Here is a 13,373-nt window from a genome sequence, read left to right on the forward strand (position 1 = left end):
ACACAAATAGTGTGGGGGGGGATTTGTGAGATGTCCTTAAGGAGAAGACAAAAAACATTTTACTGAGGGGTGAGGGCTACTACTATAAGTCTCTTCACACAAGGGAGAAGAAGAGTTAAGGACCCTCTCTCCTCACAAGGGTGGGCTTATCTAAAAATTGGCAGATTAGGGGTGCTGAGAGGGGGGCAGCAAGGGACGGCTGTAGGTACTACAGCAAGTACACTGTACAGGTACAGAAGGGCGGTACAGGCAACGGCACGGTCTTATGCAGAGTATAGGCTATGCAAGAATGCATACTGACCATGGAGTACCCCGAGGGTTTATATAGCTGTGGGGTACGGGTGTGGGCACTGTGCAAAGTATGATCGAAAGGATGGTGTACCGTCAAAGGATGCAGATTAGTGGCCTGCATGGGCCTGGGGAAAGGTGCCGTGGCGCGGTGAGCAAGAAAAGGAGTGGTACGCATATACCTTATTTGGTCAGAGGCAGCATGGGTGTCCACGTAGTGGTACGTGTGGACCACAGAGTGGGTGGCTGACCTTTGGTCCTTGAGCGGCCATTGTACGAGCACCCTGGTGAGTGTGTACGATCCTTTTTGGGACGGGGTCCCCAAATATGGTGCAGTGGTCTCAATTTGTGTGCTAGACCGCTCGAGGGGGTGAAAATGTTTTTTAAACAAAAATGTCCGGGATGTTCCCTTGGTCATTGGGGTGCAGATCGTCCGTCAATCGGACACCCGATCATGCATTTATTAAGGTTTAAAGGTCTTTATTTTTAAACTAAAAAGAACTAAAATTCGCATATAAGCTTTGATCCGGTGTTTGTTTTGGATGCTGTAAAATCCTACATTAGGGTTAAATCACACGCAAATTCTAAATTTCTTGGAATTTGAAGATTCTGAGTAGAAATGGCTCATTTAATAGTCATTTATTTTTATACCATAAAAACTCATAAATTCATCTATTACATGGACATTTCTTTATTAATGAAGATGGGTATACTACATCTTGCCCCCTTAAAGAAATCGAGATGTCCTCATCTCATCATGAATTGGGGAGAATAATCCTTTAAAAGTGTAGCTTCATCTTCCCAAGTTGCATTCTCTTTAGGGTAATCTTTCCACTATACTAGATGTTCTATAAGAGTTCTATGGAATTACCTTTCTCTAGAATCTATGATCCTATTGGGCTATAATTCAAGGACTCCTTGAGTAGGGATTACAACTTGTTCATCATCAAGAGTATGATCAAGACTAGGTACATAAGGTTTTAACAAACTTGCATGAAATACATTGTGGACTTTGATATGGGCTGGGAGCTGGAGTTGCCTTATGCATAGGGCATACGGCTTATGCATAGGGCTTATGCATAGGGATTATGCATAGGCCCTATGCATAGGCTGTATGCATATGGTTTATGCATAAGAGCACTTATTGTTGTTACAAGATGGGGATTACAAAATGGTGCAACCATGCCTATAAGGTAATGTGATTAAATATCTGACCATGAGTAAATGCTCACATAAGATAAAGAGTTGACTAAGTACAAGGTTTATTAGTTAAAAACTAAGAGATATTAATAAAAAAATGAGATATTTTGGAGGAATGATGAATTTTTGACACCTTGGTAAGGAGAGGGGGACCTTTGAGGTAGGCGCCTCCTTCACATGTGTGGGAGGGTCTTTAATTCAAAAAAATTGAGATATTTTTATCTTTCCTCTCTCCTGGATCCAAACTCTAAGCTTGTAACGCTAGAGGATAAGAAAATGGTATTTTTATGCTTTTATGATAACAAAATAATGGTAAATTCTTTTAAATTATTTATAAGTAGTTTAAAAACTACTTTAAGTGATTCTAAATGTGAAAGAGATAATCCTATCATTTTGGAAAAAGAGGAATAATAGAAATAGCATAATCTAGTAGAAATAATCATAATAAAGCTTATGATTATGAATAAATTTATGATTTGATTTCATAAATTAGATTTAAGTTTACGAATAGATCTTCTATCATAATTGTACTGCAATGTCTTATTCTTTTTTCAAAAAATTAAAAATTATTAGTAATAGCAGCGAAGCTATGGTAAATTTTTTAGGAATTAATACATATCTTATTTTTATGCATAATTCTAAAAGAGGACGTCCTACCATATTCTAGGATTGGATATCCTATGCTAAAAGAATGATTTTCATCATATTCATGAGAAATAAAATTTTAGTATTTATGCATAAATAATTAATTAAAAAAAGAGAAATTTTTTGGTAATTTTTATTTTTAAGCAAAAAGAGGAATTCCCATGATAATGGAGATCCATGTAATTAAATGGAAAAAAAGAAATATTTGGTATATTAAAATAATGGATATTTTTATTAAATTTAAAGGGGAATTTTAGATAAATTTATTTTATGCATGAGAAATTAAAGAGGAATTGCCATGACATTTGGAATTCAATCATTTAAATGGTAAAAGTAGAATTCTTGGCATATTTGAAATAATGGATATTTTGATTTTAATTAAAGAAAAGAGAAATTTTAGATAAATTTATTTTATGATAAAAGAGGAATTCCCATGACATTTGGAATTCAATCATTTAAATACAAAAAGAGAAATTTTAAGAGTATTCAAAAAATGGATATTTATATTTAATTAAAAGAAGAATTTTTGTGGTATTTAAGTAGAGAAAGGTTTAAATTAAATGTTGGTGACAAAAGATGAATTTTCACCATAATTCCACCTAGAGAATTAGGGATGATAAATTAAATTGATAGAAAGAATATCCTTAGATATTTTATGTGGATAAATCACCAAATTTATATTTACCCAAAATTAGATTAAATGGAAGAAGAGTATTTTCATAAAAATCTGATATTCTCATATAAAACCATTTCGTAATCTATTATGGTTAGAATGAATTTCATAAAGTTGGAATTTTCTTACGGTTAGAAGTTCAGTAGATGTTTATCTGAAGAAAATCCTTGGAATCAAAGTTAGAAATAAACCAAAAAAATTTGGTTAGACCATGACTGTGAGAGGGACGGGCAGTAGACTACTTGCCCATCTCTCGATCTGAATCAAGCAAAAACTTCGTGAACCAATTCCAATTCTTAATACAAAGAATAGAATACTATTGAATTAGCATAATTTTCTCTTGACCGAAATCACCAAGAATCTAGTTGCAAATTCAGTCAAATGATGGGTAGATTACCCTTGATGAGAGATCAATGATTCTCATTAAGAAAATATGGATTACCAAAAAAGGGTTTTGTAGAACCAATCTCAAACCGGGAATTTTATTTGCATAGAACCTCTGTTTTCTTTTAAAGGACTATTTTACGCCAGAATGCTGGAGGAAGCATTTGGTATGTGTTTAACTAAGAAGAGGCTCGTTGCAACAACTGGCAGGGAGTCGTCGAGGGCCGTCACTCTAGCAAAGCCTACTGAGGTCTTGACCAGCCTCGATATGGTTAAATGGTGTGCTTCCAGTACGATGGGCAAGGACCGACGAAGCGGTCCCTGAGTGAAGTGGTAGGACACCTAAGTAGGATCCTAGAGGGTTCTAACCAGGTCATGCACGGGCTTGTGGTTTCTAGGACACCCATGCGTAGGTCGAGGAAGATTTGGATGGACTAAAAAGAATGACTTTTGTGAATCGAATTTTGATATTGGATCTCGTTTGGTTGACCAGCTAGTCTTCAACGGAGAGTCCGGATGATATATTTTGTAATACAATGGACTCAATATTTTGGAGGATTATGATCAGTAATACTATTACTTTCATTGAAAGATTGTTTTAAAGACAATCAAATCTGTTATAATGGCAATTTCATATTGGGTGTGTAAGTGGTATGCCTACTTTAAATTTTGCTTGAAGTGCCGGCTAGGGGGCCTGGGAACTCTTTTCCTCGGTACCCGGGCAAAACATAACCAAAATTTTTATAAAGGAATCCCACCAATACAGTGGTTGGGTGGTTGGCTAACCCATGGGCTGGATTGGGGGATTCATGCGATACAAATAAGTTATGATTAGTTATGTTAGTTAGATTCAGTCCTAGGAAGACCCTTGTTCTGTGTGGGAGGGAATCAAGGGCTATGCCTCGTTAAAGGAGGAAAAAAGCGGTGATTCTATGGACCAAGTGCAAGTCTCTTCTTTGATCTAACCATGTGACTTTCAGGTTTGGTCAGATCAGTCTGAATAGTTAAGACTTTGACTTGTTAGATCAATTCTCCCGCTAGATGTTTTTCCTGGTGGAATCGCCCGTGCCTTCCGGGTGAGGGAAGTTTTTCTGGGTTCGAACCGCTGGGCTAGTCTCAGTGTGGATCCCTGCCGCCCCGCACGAAAGATTGACACTACTTCCTCCGCGAGCACCCTCAGAGGGGGCATCGCGGAGGGGGAAGGGGTCTCACACATGACCCCAAGGCCTCAAGGTCATTTTGCATTGGACATGGGGCATCTTTTCATACACAACAGCAGGTGGAAGAGTGGCCCTAGGGCCATTCTTGCATGACCCCAAGGTCTCAAGGTCATTTTGGGATGGATATTGGGGCATCCAAGAATGGCCATAGGGCCATTATTTTCATACTCAACATGTGGAAAAATAGCCCTAGGGCCTTTCTTGCATGACCCCAAGGTATCAAGGTAATTTTGGGATGGCCATGGGGACATCCAACAATGGCCATAGGGCTATTCTTTTCATGCACAATAGGTGGAAGAATGACCCCAAAGGCAATTGTTGCATGACCCCAAGGTGCAATGGCAATTAGGGAATCCAAGGATGGCCTCTTTACATGCACAACAGGTGGAAGAATGGACCTAGGGCCATTATTTTCATACTCAACATGTGGAAGAATAGCCCTAGGGCCTTTCTTGCATGACCCCAAGGTATCAAGGTAATTTCAGGATGGCCATGGGGACATCCTGAATGGCCATAAGACTATTATTTTTATGCACAATAGGTGGAAGAATGACCCCAAAGGCAATTCTTACATGACCCCAAGGCCTCAAGGTCATTTTGCAATGGGAATTGGGGAATAAAAGAATGGCCTCTTTACATGCGTAACAGGTGGAAGAATGGTCCTAGGGCCATTCTTGCATGACCCCAAGGCCTCAAGGTCATTCTGGAATGGATATGGGGGCATCCAATAATGGCCCAAGTGCCATTCTTTTCATGCACACCATGTGGAAGAATGGACCTAGGTCCATTCTTGCATGACCCCAAGGTCTCAAAGTCATTTTGGGATGGCCATGGGGGCATTCAAGAATGGCCATAGATCCATTCTTTTCATCCACAACAGGGAGAAGAATGGCCCTAGGGCCATTCTTGCATGACCCCAAGGCCTCAAGGTCATTTTGGAATTACCATTGGGGCATCCAAGAATGACCCAAGGGCTATTCTTTTCATGCACAACAATTGTAAGGGCAATTCTTGCATGACCCCAAGGACTCAAATATCCACTGTTTTACTTTAAAATGCATCCGAGAGTATGAAATAGTGGCCATGGAGACATCCAAGAATGGCCAAATGGCCATTATTTTCATGTTCAATAGGTGGAACAATGGCCCTAGGGCCATTCTTGCATGACCCCAAGGCCTCAAGGTCATTTTGGAATTACCATTGGGGCATCCAAGAATGACCCAGGGGCTATTCTTTTCATGCACAACAATTGTAAGGGCAATTCTTGCATGACCCCAAGGACTCAAATATCCACTGTTTTACTTTGAAATGCATCCGAGAGTATGAAATAGTGGCCATGGAGACATCCAAGAATGGCCAAATGGCCATTATTTTCATGTTCAATAGGTGGAAGAATGGCCCTAGGGCCATTCTTGGATGACCCCAAGGCCTCAAGGTCATTTTGGAATGGCCATGGGGTCATCCAAGAGTGGCCCTAGGGCCATTCTTTTTCATGCACAACATGAGAAAGAATGGTCGTGGGGCCATTCGTTGCTTGATCCCAAGGCCTCAAGGTCATTTTGGGGATGGCCATAGAGAATGAAATAGTGAACATGGAGACATCCAAGAATGGCCAAATGGCCATTAGTTTCATGCACAATAGGTGAAAGAATGGCCTCACATGACCCCAAGGTCTCAAGGTCATTTTGGGATGGCCATAGGGGCATCCAAGAATGGCCGTAGGGCCATTCGTTTTCATGGTGGCCTTAAGGTCATTCTTACATGATCCCAAGGCCTCAAGGTCATTTTTGGGATGGCTATGGGGAATCCAAGAATGGCCCTTGTGCCATTCTTTTCATGCATAACTGGTGTAAGGACCGTTCCTACATGGCCCCAAGGCCTTACATATCCACCATTTCATGCACAACACATGGAAGAATGGACCAAGGGGCATTCTTGCATGACTTCAAGGCCTCAAGGTCATTTTGGGATGGTCATGGGGCATCCAAGAATGGCCCTAGGGCCATTCTCTTCATGCACAACAGGTGTAAGTACCATTCCTGCATGCCCCAAGGCCTCAAGGTCATTTTGGAATGGCCATGGGGCATTCAAGAATGGTCGTAGGACCATTCTTGCCATGCACAACATGTGTAAGGACCATTCTTGTATGACCCTTGGGCCTCAAGGTCATTTCGGAATGGCCACATGGGGCTTCCAAGAATGGCCCTTGGGCCATTCTTTTCATCTACAAGACCTTTTCATGTACAAGAGGTGGTAGAATGACCTAAGGGCCATTCTTGTATGATCCCAAGGCCTCAAGGTCATTTTGGGATGGACATTGGGCACCTAAAAATGTCCCTAGGGCCATTATTTTCATGCAAAAGAGGTGAAAATATGGCCCAAGGGCCATTCTTGCATGACCCCAAGGCCTTAAGGTCATTTTGGGATGGCCTTGGGGCATCCAAGAATGGCCCTAGGGCCATTCTTTTCATGCATAACAGGTGTAAGGACCATTCGTGCATGACCCCAAGGCCTCAAGGTCATTTTGGAATGGTCATGGAGCATCCAAGAATGGCCCTAGGACCATTCTTGCCATGCACATGTGTAAGGAACATTCTTGCTGTTGAAATTTGAGCATAATGATGAGCTAGGGTGGATCATACACTAGAATCAACATGATTAACAAAGTGATTAAGAAATGATTAAGACGTAATTAGTGAATAATTAGCAGATAGATTAATGTAGGCATGGATACTCAAAAACCAGCAAATTCTCATTAGGGCTATGCCTCAATTTATAGAGTTTACATCAAGCATCAAATCCCATTGATTTCTCCATGATTCACTCCCTGAATATCTCCACCTTTTGCCTGATTCTCTCCACCTCTTCTCTTTTCCCTGAATATCTCCCAGAATAACTCCACACTCCTAAATTCCCTCATGCTACCCATTATTCTCTCCCAGTAGATTCTTCTAATCTTTTCACAGGTTCTTTCACAATTACATCTCCTCTTTTACAGCCTCTATCCAAGAGCTTGTTCCCACACACACCCTATTCACTTGTATATTTCAACACTTGCATGACCCAAAGGCCACTCTTGCATGACCCCAAGGCCTCAAGGTCATTTTGGAATGGCCTTGGGGCATTAAATAACGGCCCTAGGACCATTCTTTTCATGCACAACATGTGTACGGACCATTTTGGAATGGCCTTGGGGCATTAAAGAACGGCCCTAGGACCATTCTTTTCATGCACAACATGTGTACGGACCATTCTTCCATGACTCCAAGTCCTCAAGATCATTTTGGAATGGCCATGGGGCATCCAAGAATGGTCCTAGGGCCATTATTTTCATGCACAACAGGTGTAAGGACCATTACTGCATGACCCCAAGGCCTCAAGGTCATTTTGGAATGGCTACTATGGGGCATCCAAGAATGGCCCTAGGACCATTCTTGCCATGCACAACATGTGTAAGGACCATTCTTGTATGACCCTTGGGCCTCAAGGTCATTTTGGAATGGCTACTATGGGGCATCCAAGAATGGCCCTAGGACCATTCTTGCCATGCACAACATGTGTAAGGACCATTCTTGTATGACCCTTGGGCCTCAAGGTCATTTTGGAATGGCCATGGGGCTTCCAAGAATGGCCCTTGGGCCATTCTTTTCATATAATACAACAAGTGGAAGAATGACCCAAGGGCCACTCTCGCATGCCCCCAAGGCCTAAAGGTCATTTTGGGATGGACATTGGGCATCAAAGAATGGCCCTAGGGCCATTCTTTTCATGCACAATTGGAATAATGGCCCAAGGGCCATTCTTGCATGACCCCAAGGCCTCAAGGGAATGACCATGGGGCATCCAAGAATGGCCTCTTTTCATGCACAATAGGTGGAAGAATGGCCAAGGGCCATTCTTGAATAACCCAAAGCCTCAAGGGCCATTCTTGAATGACCCAAAGCCTCAAGGTCATTTTGGAATGGCCATGGGTCATCTAAGAATGGCCCAATAGGTGTAAGAACCATTCTTTTCATGCACAAATGACCCCAAGGCATCCAAGAATAGCCCTATGGACATTCTTTTCATGTAATTTTAAATTAATAATGGCCCCATAGAAGCATTCAAGAATGCCCTTGGGGCATGCTATTATTTACCTAGGACCATTCCTTATGGTGATATGCATGAAGTTATCTTGTTTAGCTCTTATGCCTTGGTGCTTTATTTATTTTTGTAAATATGTTAGAACTGTTTGTAAATTGTCTTACAAAAATCACTTTTGCATAGGAAAAGATGTAAAGAAAAAGGAATCTTTCATTTCCCTAGCATTGACATGGCCAGTGGAGACTCAAAGGATTGGTACCATGGGATCCATCTCTTCATTTAGAGACAGAAGACAGCAAGGAGTCTTTTGAGGGTAGGGGACAAGTCAAGGCAATCAATGTTTCTATGGTAGATTTGCATCAAGAAATCAAATGCATTGATGTTAAGACCCATGGGGATCTCACATACCAACTCTCTTCCACTGCATATAGGAGGGATCGTATGAGGGTTGATCAAGAGGACTCTATGTTCTCAAGAGGGTGGAACCTGACTATAGAGAATATCTCCGACATTACTTGTGAAGTGCTATTCAATGCTTTTACTATGATACTACAAAAGAAAGTAATAAAGAGAGATGTGATTTTCTGGGCTGTTGTCTCATCAAAAAGATCAAAAAAGTCAAAGGTACAATAGGTGGCTACAACTTTAGAGACTGGGGGCTCCACTCTAACCATTTCTAACCCAAAAGATCTAGCTAAGTAAGGAAGAAAGGCGAAGGATTCCCCTTTAGGAGGGATGAAGCAGTATGCACAATATTTTCCTCTGGGTTTATATACTGAGTACGAAATCCCCGTGGAGAATTGTTTGGAGAATTGTTTGGTAGCACCCAGCCACACTATATGTCGTCCCATGGACATTATCAAAGCAAAGGAAATTTGTGGATGGTTTGCTGGTGGAAAGGCAAACAATCCTTGTTCGTGTGTGTACCTACTACCTATCAAGCTGATTTCTGAAAGGGATACATGAGCCACTAACCACCAAGGAAGATCTAAGGGCAGGGGATGTTAAAAAATATGCATATTGGATCATAGATGGCCAACATTATATCTATACTGCTGTAAAGGCAATTGTATCAAAGCATAATCTTGATCTGAGCTTACTCTACTTGAAAGATGTTTATAGGTATCGAAAGGCTCGGATTGCTTGTGAATGTACCTCCAATAGTGACGGTGGCCATCTCCAAGATGGCAAATCTAGAGACACAAGCATTATTCACGAAGGAGCCCTATAGTGACATATTAAAGCACTTGAGAAGCTAGTATGAGCATTATAAAAAGCCTTTAAGACCACCAATTGGAGTCCCAAAGGTGCATCCTTCTCATGTAAATTAGGATGTAAGTCATTGTATCTCATGTTTTTATTCTTATTTGATAGCTTTTTTGATGTACCAGAATTGGAACTCTCTTGTTGTTTATATTTTGTTTGTTTTTTCATGATAGCAGAATTTCTATTCGAGTGCCGAATCATCAATGGGTGCCTACTTTGCATAGAAGCAGGCACACATGGTTACATGCCCCGATGACATCTTCTATACTTAGCTAAAGATTATAGAAGATGTCGAGAATGGCAAACTTGGGGGAAAGAAGCCTAATCCATCTCATTTCAAATGCTTGTGTGGTTTAGAAGAGGACGTGATCAAGCTTATTCAAACAGAGCTTTTGAAAGGGGACATCTTGCTCTTGAAGGGGGTTACAGACAAGGAAAAGATTGACATGGTTGATAGAGTGATGCTATTAAAGTAGGATAAGGTTTTCCAAGAACAACTATTGCTTTAATTCAACAATGTTAATGATTCAAAGAAATGCAAGGACTGGCAGGAGCTGGCTTCAACTTATCACATTAATGATAGTGTCTAGTGAGCTTAGAGATGGAAGGCGAACACTTTTTAGCTCAATATTATCAAAATCAAATGCCGATTGGATTGTGTGTCTTGGATAGCACAGAAGGGAGTGCAAGAGATATGTAGTGGAGCATTGAGATATTTTCTCAATTATTGAATGGCATCATGGCAGTCTCATAATCACAATATGCATTCCTCGCCTTTTGTTAGATTGTTGATATTGTGCATCTGCAAGATGCTCTACAAAAAGTTCCTAGATGTCATAGAATGTTCTATGGTGCTCTACATTTTGTGCATGATGCACCATACAACGGTGCAATCGAGCTCTTCAGTGTGCTTATTTTGTTGATCAAGGAAAACACGTATGAAGGCTATGACAACTATGTTGGCATTCAGGGTCCCATCTTAGATGCAACTATGTTACCATTGGAGTATGATAAAGTAAAGAGTATGGAACCCATAGTCTTTTTACAACTAAAAAAGGCCATGGTCATCGATCAGTGCGCATAGAGAGTCTATGTATGCAAGATCGATTGATGCATATTGTGTAAGTGGTGTGACTAGTTTTAAGTTTGTATGAATATCTGGCTAGGGGGCCTGGGAACTCTTTTCCTTGGTACCTGGGACAAAACGGTTGGACTGATGGATCCCTAAATGAGACTCAATTCTATTATGGTATGATAAATGAAGTAAATCTCGGATAAAAATTGTTATATGGAAAAGAATCAATGGCTGTGCCTCTCAATGAGGAAAAAAGCGTTGGTCTCTATGATCCAAGTGCAAGTCTTTTCCTTGATCTGACTATGGGACTTACAGGTTCGGTTGGATCAATTCAGTTAGTTAAGACTTTTGACTACGTTAGAGTAAAAATATCCATGGAGGAATCCCGGGCAAGGGAAGTTTTTCCGGGTTCGGTTTTGGAAGAACCAAGGGATTAGTCTCTTGTCCGGATATTCATGGTGGCGAGGCCCTGAGTGAGGGACCCTGCCCCCTGCAAGAAGTACTCCTCCTACTGCTATCACCTTTGAATCCATTGCGTGGAGGGGGAGGGGATCTTTCACTCTTGATGTACATGTTTATTCTCTTTATTTACGTTTTGATGGATTATTTCAGTCTTTAGGGTCTTGAACTTTGTTGCATTTTTTTAAGTGTTAGCCTATAGTGGGAGTGCATCCTATTCTAAGGAGGCTCCTTTATTGCAATTTTTCTCATATTTTGTCAGACAATTTCTTCGTCGAAGTTCACCCTACTTCTTCATCGGAGTGCACCCTCTTGAGGCTTGTTCATAAGTGTGTTCACAACATAAAGTTTATATACCACTTGTTTCTTATAAGGTACCTAAAAACCATTCTATAATCTATTATTTAGTATCTTCTCTTTTGTCATTCTATAATTTAAAGCCCCTCGCTCAAGGTTTGATTAGCACCTTGTACTAATAGCTTTGCACAAGGAGTTTTGAATGGCCCTAGGACCATTCTTTTATAGTAAATAAGGCCATTGTTTTCCCTTAAAGATCTCAAATAGCATGCATGGGTGGCCATGGGGCATCTTCATGCACAACAAGAGCAAGAACGGCCTAGGCCATTCTTGCATGACCCCAAGTCCTCAAGGTTATGTTGGAGATGGCCATGGGGCATCTAAGAATGGACCTCGGGCCATTCTAGCATTGGCTTGGTGGATCATCCAACTTTCATGCATCCTTCTAGGCATCGAAGAATGGCCCTAGGGCCATTCTTGGATCATCCAACTTTCTTGCATTCTCCTCAGCATCAAAGAATGGCCTTAGGGCCATTCTTTCCATGCACAATAGGTGTAAGAATGGCCATGGGGCCTTTCTTTTTCATGGCAAATAAGGCCCTTGGCATTAAAGGCCTCAAAGAGCATTCAATAGTGGCCTTGGGGCATCCAGGAATGGCCCTAGGGCCATTTGTTTCATGCAAAACAAGTGCAAGAATGGCCCTAGGGACATTTTTGCATGACCACAAGTCCTCAAGTCCTTTGTAAGTTTTCTCAAGGTCCAGATTAGCATGCCTTACTAGGACTATTATGTTGTGGTAATATATTATTATGTAAGAAAGGGTACATAATGATCCTAGGGCCATCCTGCTCTACACAATTTTGTACTATTTCTCTTTGAAATGGCCCCAAGATCACTATACCACTAGTAAGCCCTTGTTTGAGCCTAGACATAAAGGGTTTTTATTCTTTCCTTGTCTTGTAATGAATGAAGGAATTTGGCTAATTATGTGTGTTCCTATTTCAGATGATAGCATAGGAGCAATCTTGGCAAATCAAAATGTTTGCGAGCCATCAAATCCGTTAATGCTATGTTGGCATGTTTCATTATCTTTGGTACCACGACAACCAATGTTCGTATGTGTGCCTTCACTTAAAGATCAAAGAATGGTTATCATTATTGATATGATTAGAATACTTCTTGAATCATTTGAGCTAGACCATGTTGATGAGATGCCATATTGGGCTAAGCATATGTGAATAGTTTAAGAAAGCAATGAATTGTACCATGCTGTGCGTTTGGATGTAGAAAATTTCTTAGACTTTTGCTTTAAATGGTTCAAGATTTGGATTTGGAGTAGATGCAAATTAGATGATGTTCTTCGCATCCTCAATTTATGTCTTCCAAAACATCATATTAAATTCAAGTATGTGCTGAGCCAAGAGATGTGTCAAGACACTGGGATGTTATTTAAAAGCCCTATGTTCTTTGGCTATGAGCATGCTTACCACAAGAACCTACCAGCAATCTAGACATATTTTCAAGGCTTGAGGCTTCTTAAAAACCACAACTATCCATTGGTTATGTCAATGGTCATATGCTCATAATAAGAGATGCTACACATAGAACAATGTCTTTTAGACTACGATTAATCTTGAAACAAAGATTATACTAAAGGAATATTTATGGAGGCGACGTCATTAAAGGAAAGGTGCTTTGGACATAAAAGCAATGTTCATTCATGTATGTTATCACAAATCTTGTAAATATTTCAAGCCAAAAGACCCATCTTGATATACAAAA

This window comes from Cibotium barometz, chromosome 8 (genome assembly GCF_041138505.1).
Source record: "Cibotium barometz isolate CiBa-2024 chromosome 8, ASM4113850v1, whole genome shotgun sequence".
Lineage (NCBI taxonomy): Eukaryota > Viridiplantae > Streptophyta > Polypodiopsida > Cyatheales > Cibotiaceae > Cibotium > Cibotium barometz.